The sequence below is a fragment of the Hyla sarda genome, chromosome 2 (assembly GCF_029499605.1).
Source record: "Hyla sarda isolate aHylSar1 chromosome 2, aHylSar1.hap1, whole genome shotgun sequence".
Classification (NCBI taxonomy): Eukaryota; Metazoa; Chordata; class Amphibia; order Anura; family Hylidae; genus Hyla; species Hyla sarda.
This window is the reverse complement of record NC_079190.1, coordinates 148845569-148858679: the sequence shown is the minus strand read 5'-3', so window position 1 is coordinate 148858679 and position 13111 is coordinate 148845569.

Here is a 13111-nt window from a genome sequence, read left to right as displayed (position 1 = left end):
TAATTACAGATTGGTTTGCCAAAAAAAGAAAGAAAAAAAAACTATCTGGAGAACATCATTTTAATTTATTTATGGCATCCAGATGACAAGGAAGCCTGTCCTCTTCGTAGTCTTTTTGGAAGGCTATAGCTAAATCCAGCCAAGCAAAGTTCAAAGGGAAACAGGGACATATAAGCCAAAATGTATCCCTTTTTAATTTCTATTTAATTATTTAGTAGAAATTTAAAAGTATTTACATTTGTAGATGAAACATAGCAAGCAACCACATGTCAACCTGACTCATAAAATATGGTTTGCGCAAATAAAACATATTTATTTATAGAGATGCTTTATTTTGTCCTGTTTTAATATAAAAAAATAAGTGAAAAAAATAGAGCAATACACATGAAACATGTGTGTATATTTACATATTTAAATTATATTTAGCTTTTTTTCCTTTCAGTTGGAAAAATCTGTTGTCACTTGACAAACTGGAATCGTTCATTAGAAAAATAAGCAAATGTAAAGTACATAATAGTGATTTGGGGATTTTCAATCTAAAGTTATGTTTGTTCATTACAGGAAATTATGCAAATAGGCAAAAGAGTTAGTTCTTTGTGCACAGCATAGACTGGCTTTTAACCTGATTTTGAGTAGAACCTGACATTTTAGGCCAACCTGCTGTCTGAATCACTTCTGCACCTTTTGTGTGTCAAACTGAGGTTTGATTTCATTAATTTCCCCACTACCTATGTAAACATATTTGAAAGGTACTTTTGTGCGGCTCTAAACCGGTCATTTTGGTATCCATACATCTTAAAAATTCAGGCTTCTTTCTGTAAATGTGAAAGGAGTATTTATATGTATAGCCAAAGCTGTAGAAGTATAAATAGGCTTTAACTACTATAACAAGAAAAATATTACAGCATTTATCTGTACAGCTTCTAATTTGTTGGTAATTGCCTAATTTAATTATGGGATCTCAGAAGTGCAGGAACATAAAAAAAAAAAGCCTCCTTACAATCGGTTATAAAAGCAATGGCGTGATTTCAGGAAATTGAAATTATCACTGATAAGATTAATCTTTCACAGGATAAAGTGTTTGCATTTATTCTTTTCTGATAAATATAGTTATAAAAGAGATGAAAGCAAGGCAGACCATTTATTTTCTTTTAAATTGGTTTATACGTTTTACCATATTATACTAAATGGGAAAATTATTTTTTGGATAAGCCAATCTATTTGATTGAATTTTATTTCTATTTTAATATGCTTATTTAATTCTCAGAGTATTGGATATATTTCCAATCCAGTTTGAAGGCATTGTTGACATAAACGTAGGTGGCAGCTTTCCAAAATGTTTTGCACCTTTTTTCTTCACAGCCAATCATGAGAACTAAATTATAAGTTACATATAAATCCAGAGTGCAGTGAACAGAGCAGAAGGCAAACACAATGTCAGACTTATAGGCTAAACAGAGCAGGGCTTAAAGGGGTTATCCAACATAATGTGACTTTAGTACTTACCTGTCAGACAGTAATGGACATGCTTAAGAAGGATCCATGCTTGTCTTTGGGCTAAACAGCTGTTTTGTGAGTCCACCATAATGCTGCTGCTTTGTTTTTGTGAAATGGCTATTTCCTGTTGGAATTCCTTCCCTCCAACTCAGTGGGGGATCCACTGAGAGGCAGTGGGGCAATAAAAAAAAATAAAAAATTCTGCTGCAGCCACAGCACAAAAGCAGAAACAGAAGCTGTTTAAACAGCGGTCTTCTGCTTCTACATACTTCTGGTGAGTGATTGACTCAGAACTTCCTTTGTGCTCCGGCACATGAGTGACGTCATCAGACGCCGGGTCACAGAGGAAGAGGAAAGAAGAGACCTGAAAGGAGCCGACGGGGAAAAAGAAAGAAGAGCAGCAGGAGGTAAGTATGTTGGGTAGGGCGGAGGCGGGATGTTTACTACTGCCTATCTAATGTCGGGAAACATCTGATGCCTAAACTAATTGTGGGGGAACATCTGCTGCCTAACCAATTGTGGGGGAACATCTGCTGCCTAACTAATTGTGCGGGAACATCTGATGCCTAACCTAATTGTGGGGAAAACATCTGCTGCCTAACCTATTGTGGATAAACATCTACTGCCTAACCTATTGTGGGGGAACATCTGTTGCCTAACCTATTGTGGGGGAACATCTGCTGCCTAACCTAATGTGGGGGAACATCTGCTGCCAAACCTAATTATGGTGGAACATATGCTGCCTAACCAATGTCGGGGGGCTTCTGCTGCCAAGCTAATGTGGGGGACTTCTGCTGCCTAGCTAATGTGGGGGACTTCTGCTGCCTAGCTAATGTGGGGAACTTCTGCTGCCTAGCTAATGTTGGGGACTCCTGCTGCCTGGCTAATGTGAGGGACTTCTGCTGCCTAGCTAATGTGGAGGACTATCTACTACGTTCCTGCCTAGCTAATATGGGGACTAGAAACAATGATAAGATGTCCAGCACATACTGATACCAAACTACTGCATGGACCCGGCATACAGGTGCACGCTGCTAGGCTAAATATACATAAAAAGGAGAACTCATCAGCACACTGCAAGCACAAAGATACAAATAAAACATTAAATGCTATATTGCTACAAAGAAAAACATTTAAAAATTGAGGTGCTTTGCTCCCCATTTGGCCAAATAGTTTGGACCATCCCACCGCGATAAGGTGACCTCATTGGGATGGACCCTACACTGTGAATCTGCCTCTGTGCAATCAGTTACCAGGCTTGTAAGGTCTGGGGACCAACTAGGAAGCTAATAGGAGGGCTACCTACTATCTAGATAGCTTATATGGGGGTTTTCATACAGGGGACAGCTATCTGGGGGAATAACCAACAGGGGGCATGATAACCTACCTGGAGGACATGACCTATTAGGGGCCTCTACCTACTGGGCACATTACCTACATGGAGTACTACCTACCTGGAGGACACTACCTGTCTGGCGGCATTACGTACCTATAAGCAACACCTTATTTTCTGTCTGCCAACACAAAATCTTCCGAAAGTGCCCCTCCCGAGACTAGTCTCTGGATCCATCCCTGCTCCAACTACAAGTCCCAGGAGCCCTTGTTTGTAACTGTGAGGTCACTTTCTCCTTCCCACACATCGCCACCCCACTCATTGCAGCACACCTGAGTTCTCGCGAATGTCTGTTCCCTGCAGCCCTGTGGAGAATGGTTTCCCTCCCACAGGCTCCCAGAATACCCATTTAAGTAGAAAAATTTTCCACAGGGAATATAACAATGGATGGCTACCTTCGAAAAGAAGACAGTAAGCCTTTCAAAAATTTCAGATGTCGAAAGAAGCAGATTTAGACCATTTTCTGCTGGCCATTGGCACCTTCTTATAAACTGAATATGTGTGTCAAATGTTGACTAATGGCAGATATCTGTTAAAAAGCTGATCTGCCATGTTGTTTTTTGTGGTTTTTGGATGATAAACCCGTTAAGGACATATGACATAAATGTACGTCCTGGTGCGCTGGTACTTAACGCACCAGGACGTACATTTATGCGCTATACATGATGCGTGCACCAAACCAGTGCTTGGCAGGTCTATCAGCAGCCAGGGACCCGCTGGTAATGGCGGACATCAGTTATGTCAAAATACAGCAATTTTAAACAGTGTTGGAGAAAATCCTGGATCCACGGTGCGTGGCAATCCTCAATACGAATACCATACAAGTGGAACGACAGCCAGCACCTGTTAAAACTTCAGATATATTGTAATCCTTATAAGTCCATATATATTTATATATATATATATATATATATATATATATATATATATATATATACAGAAGTGAGGTAAAACATAGGAACAATAAAGTCCAGAAAGTAGCTTGGAGAATTACTTCATAGCCGACATGTTTCAGGCTCAATGGCCTTTAGTCATGTCATGGATGGATGGAAATATAAAAGAGTTATGATTTTAAGAAGGCAATGAGGAAAAAATGAAAACACAAAAATAAAATAGGCTGTGTCCTGAAGGCCAAAATGGGCTGTGTCCTTAAGGCTTTAATGGCAGATCTGAATTTACCAATGAAAGCGCAGACTAGACCTTAGACAGCTCCAGAGATGAGTGATTTGTCATTTTCTCTTGCCTATCCTGAATGATATGTTGTTCACAAAATCTAAAACTGCCAACAGTATGGTGACCTTAAAGGACTATTTTCATCTGGGAACTTTATGGCATGTCCATAGGAAATGCAATAACTGTCTGATAGGTGTGGGTCTTACCTCTCTTGAAATTGAGTGCACCCTAGCCTCCTCAGAACTGATTGTGGCTGCTGAAGGTGGTCAGAAAGTCAAACACGGCTGTATTATGCAGTTTATCTGAGTCGCATAGAGGTTAATGGGAGTTGCATGTACATTGTAATTAGAGATGTGCCAACTTATAGTAAATTTGATTCGTCACAAACTCCTCGGCTCGGCAGTTGATGACTTATCCTGCATAAATTATTTCAGCTTTCAGGTGCTCCCGTGGGCTGGAAAAGGTGGATGCAGTCCTAGTAGACTCTTTCCTAGGACTGTATCCACCTTTTCCAGCCCACCGTTGCAACGGTGCCTAGCTGAACTAATTTATGCAGGATGAGTCATCAACTGCCGAGCCGGGAAGTTTGTGACGAATTGAATTTACTGTAAGTTCGCTAATCTCTAATTGTAACACCACAAGCCGACCTGCTTCTATAACTTTCCACTTACTGTATGTAAAGAGGCTCAGAGTGCTATAATGTTGCACCACTCCTATTAATGTCAATGGGAGTTACGCAAACATAAAACTGCACAGCTTACCAACCACAACCAAGCTGGAGAAGCAGGATTCCGGACCCTCTTGTTTAGACAACATGAGATAAAAAGATAAATGTTTTAAACATTGAAGCAATGAGGAGAGGTAGGGCATAGGGACACATCACAGTTGGATGGCTCGCAGTCTATTATAGCTGACTTTTCTATAGTAGAAATATGGCACAATATTTAGGTGTGTTTCAAGGTGTGAGCACAAAAAAGGCTATAGCTTGCCATAATATTATTCTGGATCAATTTAATCAGTAAAAGTTCATTACAGGGGCACAGAGGTGTAAGATTCTTTTTTCCTATGCATTCCCTCCACCACCTGGCAATTTTTGTTAAGCCCAGAAAACCTTTAAAATGTTTGTGTGAGCCACCTGTTTCCTAAGAGCAGATGTTGGGAGAAAGACATATCCAGACAAATTGAACTTCAAATTGCCTAATCCATTGTTCTTAGCAGAGTTAAAGGGGTACTCTGCCCCTAGACATCTTATCCCCTATCCAAAGGATAGGGAATAAGATGCCTGATCGTGGGGGTCCTGCTGCTAGGGACCCCTGAGATTTCCCTGAAGCAGCCGGCGTTTGTTTAGAGCGTCAGGTGCAGCACCGTAGGCTCGTGACATCATGGCCACACCCCTCAATGCAAGTCTATGGGAGGGGGCAAGCGGGGTGTGACTGTGAAATCACGACCCTCAGCCCTGCATCGCCAGTCATCCGGCATGAAGCGAAGTTCACACTGTGCACCGGATGTCTGGGGTGCCACAGCCGAGACTGCAGGGGTCCCCAGCAGTGGGACCCTCGCGATCAGACATCTTATCCCCTATAAAAATAGAATTGAGAGGCTCACACTACTAAAAATATATTTATATACCGAGGTAGCCTGTGTTGCACGTACCTGTCGTGCCGAAAAATAGAATAATTGATAATAGGAGAAAAGTCCTCAAGGTATATAAATGTAGGTAATTTCACGAGATATGACCAGTAAATTTATAGAAAATTTAATAATAGTAGATTAAAATACACCCATTAGGTATACCAACAGGGCCCTTGCCTGCAACACCAAAAGGTAAGTAAAAATGAGAATATAAAATAATAAAGACAATATTAAAATATAGTAGCGATATTGTGGACCTCAAGACCACCTGTAACTGTTCTGAAGTGCAAAATAATGCCGGATTATAACAATGTCCCAATATGATGGTGAGGAATAACTAGTAAATGAGTTCCCTGTGATCACAGGTCTCCGTTGCAGTGTAGGCATTTCGCCGTACTTATGGAAGTATAGATTGAAATGGATCCGCGTGTGAATGGGAGTTGCCGGCAATTGATTGTCTCTGAACACCTGCCCCCACTCTCGGAACCATATATAAGGGTTCTTAGAACTTCTAATCACTGTACAACTAAGGCCAGCACCTGGCCGAAACGCGTCACTTCCTTCCTGTACCTGTTGCTTCGTTGATGTGAATAAAGCCATATCTTCCTGAACTGAGCTGGAGTTCCTCTCTTTCATTGTGATTACTCTGGGTGAGGTCCGCACCCACTCCGCACCCAGTATCCAGACCAGGGATTGAGCCGGGATACCCGTTTTTTGTATGCTTTGAATCTTGGACTTTGTTTCTTCCCGTGCTCTTCTATCTCCTGAACGCATTGCTGATTGTTATGCAACATGGCGACTGGTGGCAGCCTTAAACCGGTGGAGGAGCTTCTGGACAGGTCGGCTAAGATGCAAGACATCTTTAATGCAACAACACAAGAGGCACAAGATACGGTGGATTTAAGAATTCTTGTGAATGAATTGCACAATGCATTGACCTCTGAAGCAAGAGTATGGTGGGACTTAGACTCTAGAAAAATACACAGAACAAAAAATGGTTCCGAGAGGCCTTCAGTTACGTAAATTTCCCACAACAATCTACTGTGAGTCTTTCAAACAAGAGTGGGAAGCTTTCATGACCGATTCCTCGCTGAAATTTATGGCTCTTATTATGTCATACGAGGAAAAGGCCTTGGAGGATATCAATAAAAAAATCCAAGAGCTACAAGTGCAAGCCTCACTGTTTGAAAACCACACAGATTTTATAGCCCTGGATACTTCCATTATTGATAACTTGGCTAAACTGGAGTCTGTTATTACTGAAACAAAGCAGATTAACCCCTTAAGGATGCAGGACATACTCAAACGGCCCCTTTTCCGAGTCCTTAAGGACTCAGGACGTTTGAGTACGTCCTGTCAAATCCCGGCCCCCTGCCGCTAGCTGGAGGAGAGTCGGTGCCCGATGCCTGGTGAAATCGTTCAGCAGGCATCGGGGCATATCGCCCAGGGGGGTCATTATGCCCCCCCATGTCGGCAATGGCCGCAGATCGCTGGACAATTCAGTCCAGCGATCTGCGGCAGATTCCGGGTCAATCGGGTCTCCAGTGACCCGGTGACCCGGAATTACAGGCTGTTCGGGGCCGTTTCCGACGGCCCCGAACAGCCGGAGCCTGCAGGGGTGAGGTGGCACTGGTGCCACCTCACGATCGCCCTGATTCGTCGGCCGGTTTTCCTGCTGCGGGTGTCACTCCTGCAACCCACTCCGCCCCTCTTCCGGAGGACGTGAGCGGGTGCGGGACGTGCACCCCGGGAGCTGGGGACCCCGATCCCCGATGTCAATGTTGGGATCGGGGCCCCAGGAGTGACGGCCGCGGCGGCGACGACGAGGGACTGACCTCATGCGGCTGGATCGTTGGAGGTGATTGACAGCCTCCTGCTGTTGCTTAGCAACAGCTCCCAGCATGCAAAAAGGGCATGCTGGGAGCTGTAGTTATGCAACAGCAGGAGGCAGACCACCACAACTCCCAGCATCCCCTTATGGGCATGCTGGGACTTGTAGTTTTGCAACAGCTGGAGGCACATTTTTTCTATGGAAAAGTGTACCTTCAGCTGTTGTGTAACTACAACTCCCAGCTTGCACAAACAGCTAAAGTGCATGCTGGGAGTTGTAGTAGTGCATCTGCTGGTTGCATAACTACAACACCCAGCATGCCCGTTGGCTGTCGGTGACTGCTGGGAGTTGTAGTTTTGCAACAGCTGAAGGCACACTGAGTTATGTCGCAAATCAGTGTGTCTCCAGCTGTTGCATAACTACAGTCCCCAGCATCCATAGCCAAAGTAGTATGCCTCCAGCTGTTGCATAACTACAAGACCCAGCATGCCCTTCCGCTGTCCGTACATGCTGGGGGTTGTAGCTTTTGCAACAGCTGAAGGCACACTGGTTGCAAAACACTGAGTTTGTTACCAAACTCTGTGTTTCACAACCAGTGTGCCTCCAGTTGTTGCAAAACTACAACTCCCAGCATGCACTGATAGACCGTACATGCTGGGAGTTGTAGTTTTGCAACAGCTGGATGTTCAGGGTACACTCACATGGGCGGAGGATTACAGTCAGTATCCGGCTGCAAGTTTGAGCTGCGGCAAATTTTCTGCCGCAGCTCAAACTGCCAGCGAGAAACTACTGTGAACCCCCGCCCGTGCGACTGTACCCTAAAAACACTACACTAACAAAAAATAAAATAAAAAGTAAAAAACACTACATATACACATACCCCTACACAGCCCCCCTCCCCAATAAAAATGAAAAACGTCTGGTACGCCACTGGTTCCAAAACGGAGCCTCCAGCTGTTGCAAAACAACTACTCCCAGTATTGCCAGATAGCCACTGACTGTCTAGGCATGCTGGGAGTTTTACAACAGCTGGAGGCACCCTGTTTGGGAATCACTGGTGTAGAATACCCCTATGTCCACCCCTATGCAAGTCCCTAACTTAGGCCTCAAATGCGCATGGCGCTCTCACTTTGGAGCCCTGTCGTATTTGAAGGCAACAGTTTAGGGCCACATATGGGGTATCGCCATACTCGGGAGAAATTGTGTTACAAATTTTGGGGGGTATTTTCTGCTTTTACCCTTTTTAAAAATTTAACATTTTTGGGAAGAGAAGCATTTTAGGTAAAAAATTTTTTTTTTTTTTTTTACATATGCAAAAGTTGTGAAACGCCTGTGGGGTATTAAGGTTCACTTAACCCCTTGTTACATTCCCCAAGGGGTCTAGTTTCCAAAATAGTATGCCATGTGGGGGGGGTTTTGCTGTTCTGGCACCATAGGGGCTTCCTAAATGCGGCATGCCTCCAAAGCAAAATTTGCTTTCAAAAAGCCAAATGTGACTCCTTCTCTTCTGAGACCTGTAGTGCGCCAGCAGAGCACTTTTCACCCCCATATGGGGTGTTTTCTGAATCAGGAGAAATTGGGCTTCAAATTTTGGGGGGTATTTTCTGCTTTAACCCTTTGTAAAAATGTAATTTTTTTGGGAAACCAAGCATTTTTGGTAAAATTTTAAATTTTTTTTTACATATGCAAAAGTTGTGAAACCCCTGTGGGGTATTAAGGTTCACTTTACCCCTTGTTACATTCCCCGAGGGGTCTAGTTTCCAAAATGGTATGCCATGTGTTTTTTTTTTTTTTTTGCTGTCCTGGCACCATAGGGGCTTCCTAAATGCGGCATGCCCCCAGAGCAAAATTTCCTTCAAAAAAGCCAAATGTGACTCCTTCTCTTCTGAGACCTGTAGTGCGCCAGCAGAGCACTTTTCACCCCCATATGGGGTGTTTTCTGAATCGGCAGAAATTGGGCTTCTAATTTTGGGGGGTATTTTCTGCTATTACCCTTTTTAAAAATGAAAAACTTTTGGGAAACCAAGCATTTTAGGTAATTTTTTTTTTTTTTTACATATGCAAAAGTCGTGAATCACCTGTGGGTATTAAGGTTTACTTTACCCCTTGTTATGTTCCCCGAGGGGTCTAGTTTCCAAAATGGTATGCCATGTGGGATTTTTTGCTGTTCTGGCACCATAGGGGCTTCCTAAATGTGACATGCCCCCCCAAAAACCATTTGTCGCTCCTTCCCTTCTGAGCCCTCTACTACGCCCGCCGAACAATTAACATAGACATATGAGGTATGTGCTTACTCGAGAGAAATTGGGTTTCAAATACAAGTAAAAATTTTATCCTTTTTACCCCTTGCAAAAATTAAAAAATTGGGTCTACAAAAACATGCGAGTGTAAAAAATTGAATTTTCTCCTTCACTTTGCTGCTATTCCTGTGAAACACCTAAAGGGTTAAAACGCTGACTGAATGCCATTTTGAATACTTTGGGGGGTGCAGTTTTTATAATGGGGTCATTTATGGGGTATTTTTAATATGAAGACCCTTCAAATCCACTTCAAACCTGAACTGGTCCCTGAAAAAAAGCTAGTTTCAAAATTTTGTGAAAAATTGGAAAATTGCTGCTGAACTTTGAAGCCCTCTGGTGTCTTCCAAAAGTAAAAACACGTCAATTTTATGATGTAAACATAAAGTAGACATATTGTATATGTGACTAAAAAAAATTATTTGGAATATCCATTTTCCTCACAAGCAGAGAGCTTCAAAGTTAGAAAAATGCAAAATTTTCATATTTTTCATAAAATTTTGGGATTTTTCACCAAGAAAGGATGCAAGTTACCACAAAATTTTACCACTATGTTAAAGTAGAATATGTCACGAAAAAAAAACAATCTCGGAATCAGATTGATAACTAAAAGCATTCCAGAGTTATTAATGTTTAAAGTGACAGTGGTCAGAATTGAAAAAAATGGCTGAGTCCTTAAGGTGAAAAAGGGCTCAGTCCTTAAGGGGTTAAATTTCAAAGAGACCTCCAGGATTACAAATCCGGGACTGTATACAAATGGCCATCTAATGTTGGAGTTGCACATACACCCAAGTCCATCTTGAAATCCAACAGAAATAAACAAAAATACCGCAGAAATAAGAAAGACATGAAAGTAAGTTTTACTTCACAGGATACAGACTCAGTTATGTCTACTTCAGAAGACCAGGATCGGTCCCTTAATTTGGGGATGATTAAACCAACCACAGCGTCCTCGCCCCTTCCGAATCGAGAGGACACTGTCCACACTAGATCTTCATCAAAAAACGGAGGGCAGGGCGCAAACATCAATCAATCTACAAGCGCCTGAAAATAAGAGTTTATCTATTTTTAACCTATCGGCTAAAATAATTTCTGATGATCAATTACACCTTCTTTCTAAGGGCATGTCTTTTTCTCCCAGATGTAACTTTGATTTTTTCCGGACTCTTATGGACTGAAATAAATTTGTTCGTTATATTACTGTGAAAAAACGTGTTCTTACCCTTGTTGAGCCTAAGTCAGATGTTAATGTAAATGAGTTTGATGTTAATATTACAGTAAATGAGACACTTAATTTGCATGAACATGTTGCATCCGAACCTTATTGGCAAGATGGAAATAACCCTTAAAGTACTAACATGATGTTTGATGATTTGTTGGTTGTATCTGATCTGCAGGATTTACAGGGTCACACAGAGTCAGACATTATGCCTGCATTTAAATTATCGAATCCCCAATTTTATCCAGTTGCATTACGACCTCCATCTCTGGATATGTTCCAGGATGTAGTTGAACGTGAGCTTGCAAAGTTGTCACATTCAGTGAAAGATACGCATTATAGAGATAATCTAAATAAAAAACAATGCAAGGCTCTGCTACAACTGGAGAAATGGGATGACTTGACAGTCCGCCAGGCAGATAAGGGAGGGGGTGTCGTCCTTCTCGACAGTGGCCTGTATTGTAGTCTTAATACCACCATGTTGTCTGATGTTACTACATACAGGCCCCTGCTGGGGAATCCGACACCCTCTTTCAGAAAAGCTCTATATGAATTGGTTCCGGTAGGGGTGAGGAGTGGAATATTTTCACAGAAAGTCGCTGATTATTTAATACCTGAATATCCTGTAGTGGCGATATTCCATTCCTTACCTAAAATACACAAAAACTGCTTCCCACCACAAATGAGACTGATTGTGGCAGGCATAGGGTCTCTCAACGAGAGGCTATGTGCCTGGACAGATAATATGCTACAACCCTACATTTCTCATATGCCCGGCTACATCAAGGACACACAATATGTCCTAACAGCATTTGACGGCTTTGTGTGGCAGGAATGTCATATGTGGATCACCGCAGATGTTACTGTACTATATTCTATCATACCTCACAATATGGCAGTAAAAGCACTACGATGGTTCCTTTCCAGTTTTACATCTTACCCCAGTGGTCTGCAGGAGTATCTGGTCATAGTAGTTGATTTTCTTTTATCACATACATTTTTTATGTTTAGTGCCTGATACTATCTGCAGATCACTGGTGCTTTGATGGGGGCGAAGTTCTCTCCCTCTCTCGCTAACATCTATATGTGTTGGAGGGAGAGGTAGAATCTCTTCGCTTTCCACAACCCCTATGCCAAGTGCATCTCATTGTATGGCCGCTATATCGATGACCTCCTGTTTATCTGGGGGTCAGATATGGCGGCCATACAGGGGTTTACAGCATTTGTGAATGATAATGCTTTGGGTTTGGTTTTCATAGTTCACCATCATTTAACTGAAATTCCCTTTTTGGACTTACAATTGGTGGGTGACACTCCGTCCTCCATGCTGACTCGTGTCATCCTCCCCATGTGGTAAAAAAATATACCCATGGGGGAGATGATACAAGCCAGAAGGAACTGCAAGAGAGTATAACACTTTGAACATGAGGCACACAACAACAAAAATCGTTTACATCAGAGAAGGTATCCTAGGTGGAACATAGATAGAGCTTATAATATAGCCCTTAACAAAAATAGAAAAAAATGGATTTTTCCTAGTGGTACTAAATCCCCCTAAATCTGAGTATGCATCTGATCAAAAAGTAGTTTTTTCAACACCTTATAGCATGCAATATAAATCTATATGTAAAATCATTAATAAGTACATGCCTATAATACTTGCGGAGTCGACGGTTGCACCTGCCCTGACAGGGGGTACAGCTGTGTGGCCCGCATAGCACCTACTCTAGGACAAAGATTGTCCCCTAGTTTATACTCTGAAAAATCACAGTCCAATCCAATATGGTTAGAACATAAAGGTACTCCCAAGTGTGGCCACAAAAAATGTAAGTGTTGTGAGGTTATGTCATCTTCCTCCACCTTTGTGTCCTGCGCCAATCAAGACTCTTTTCAGATAAAAGATTATATTAACTGCAATACAAAATATGTGGTTTATTTATTTACTTGTGAGTCTTGTATGGTGCAATACGTAGGGTGTACCACAAATACACTAAAAACACGGATCAGAAAACATCTTTCCGACATCCCGCATTTTAACAGCAGAAATATCTCTATGATTTCAAAACACT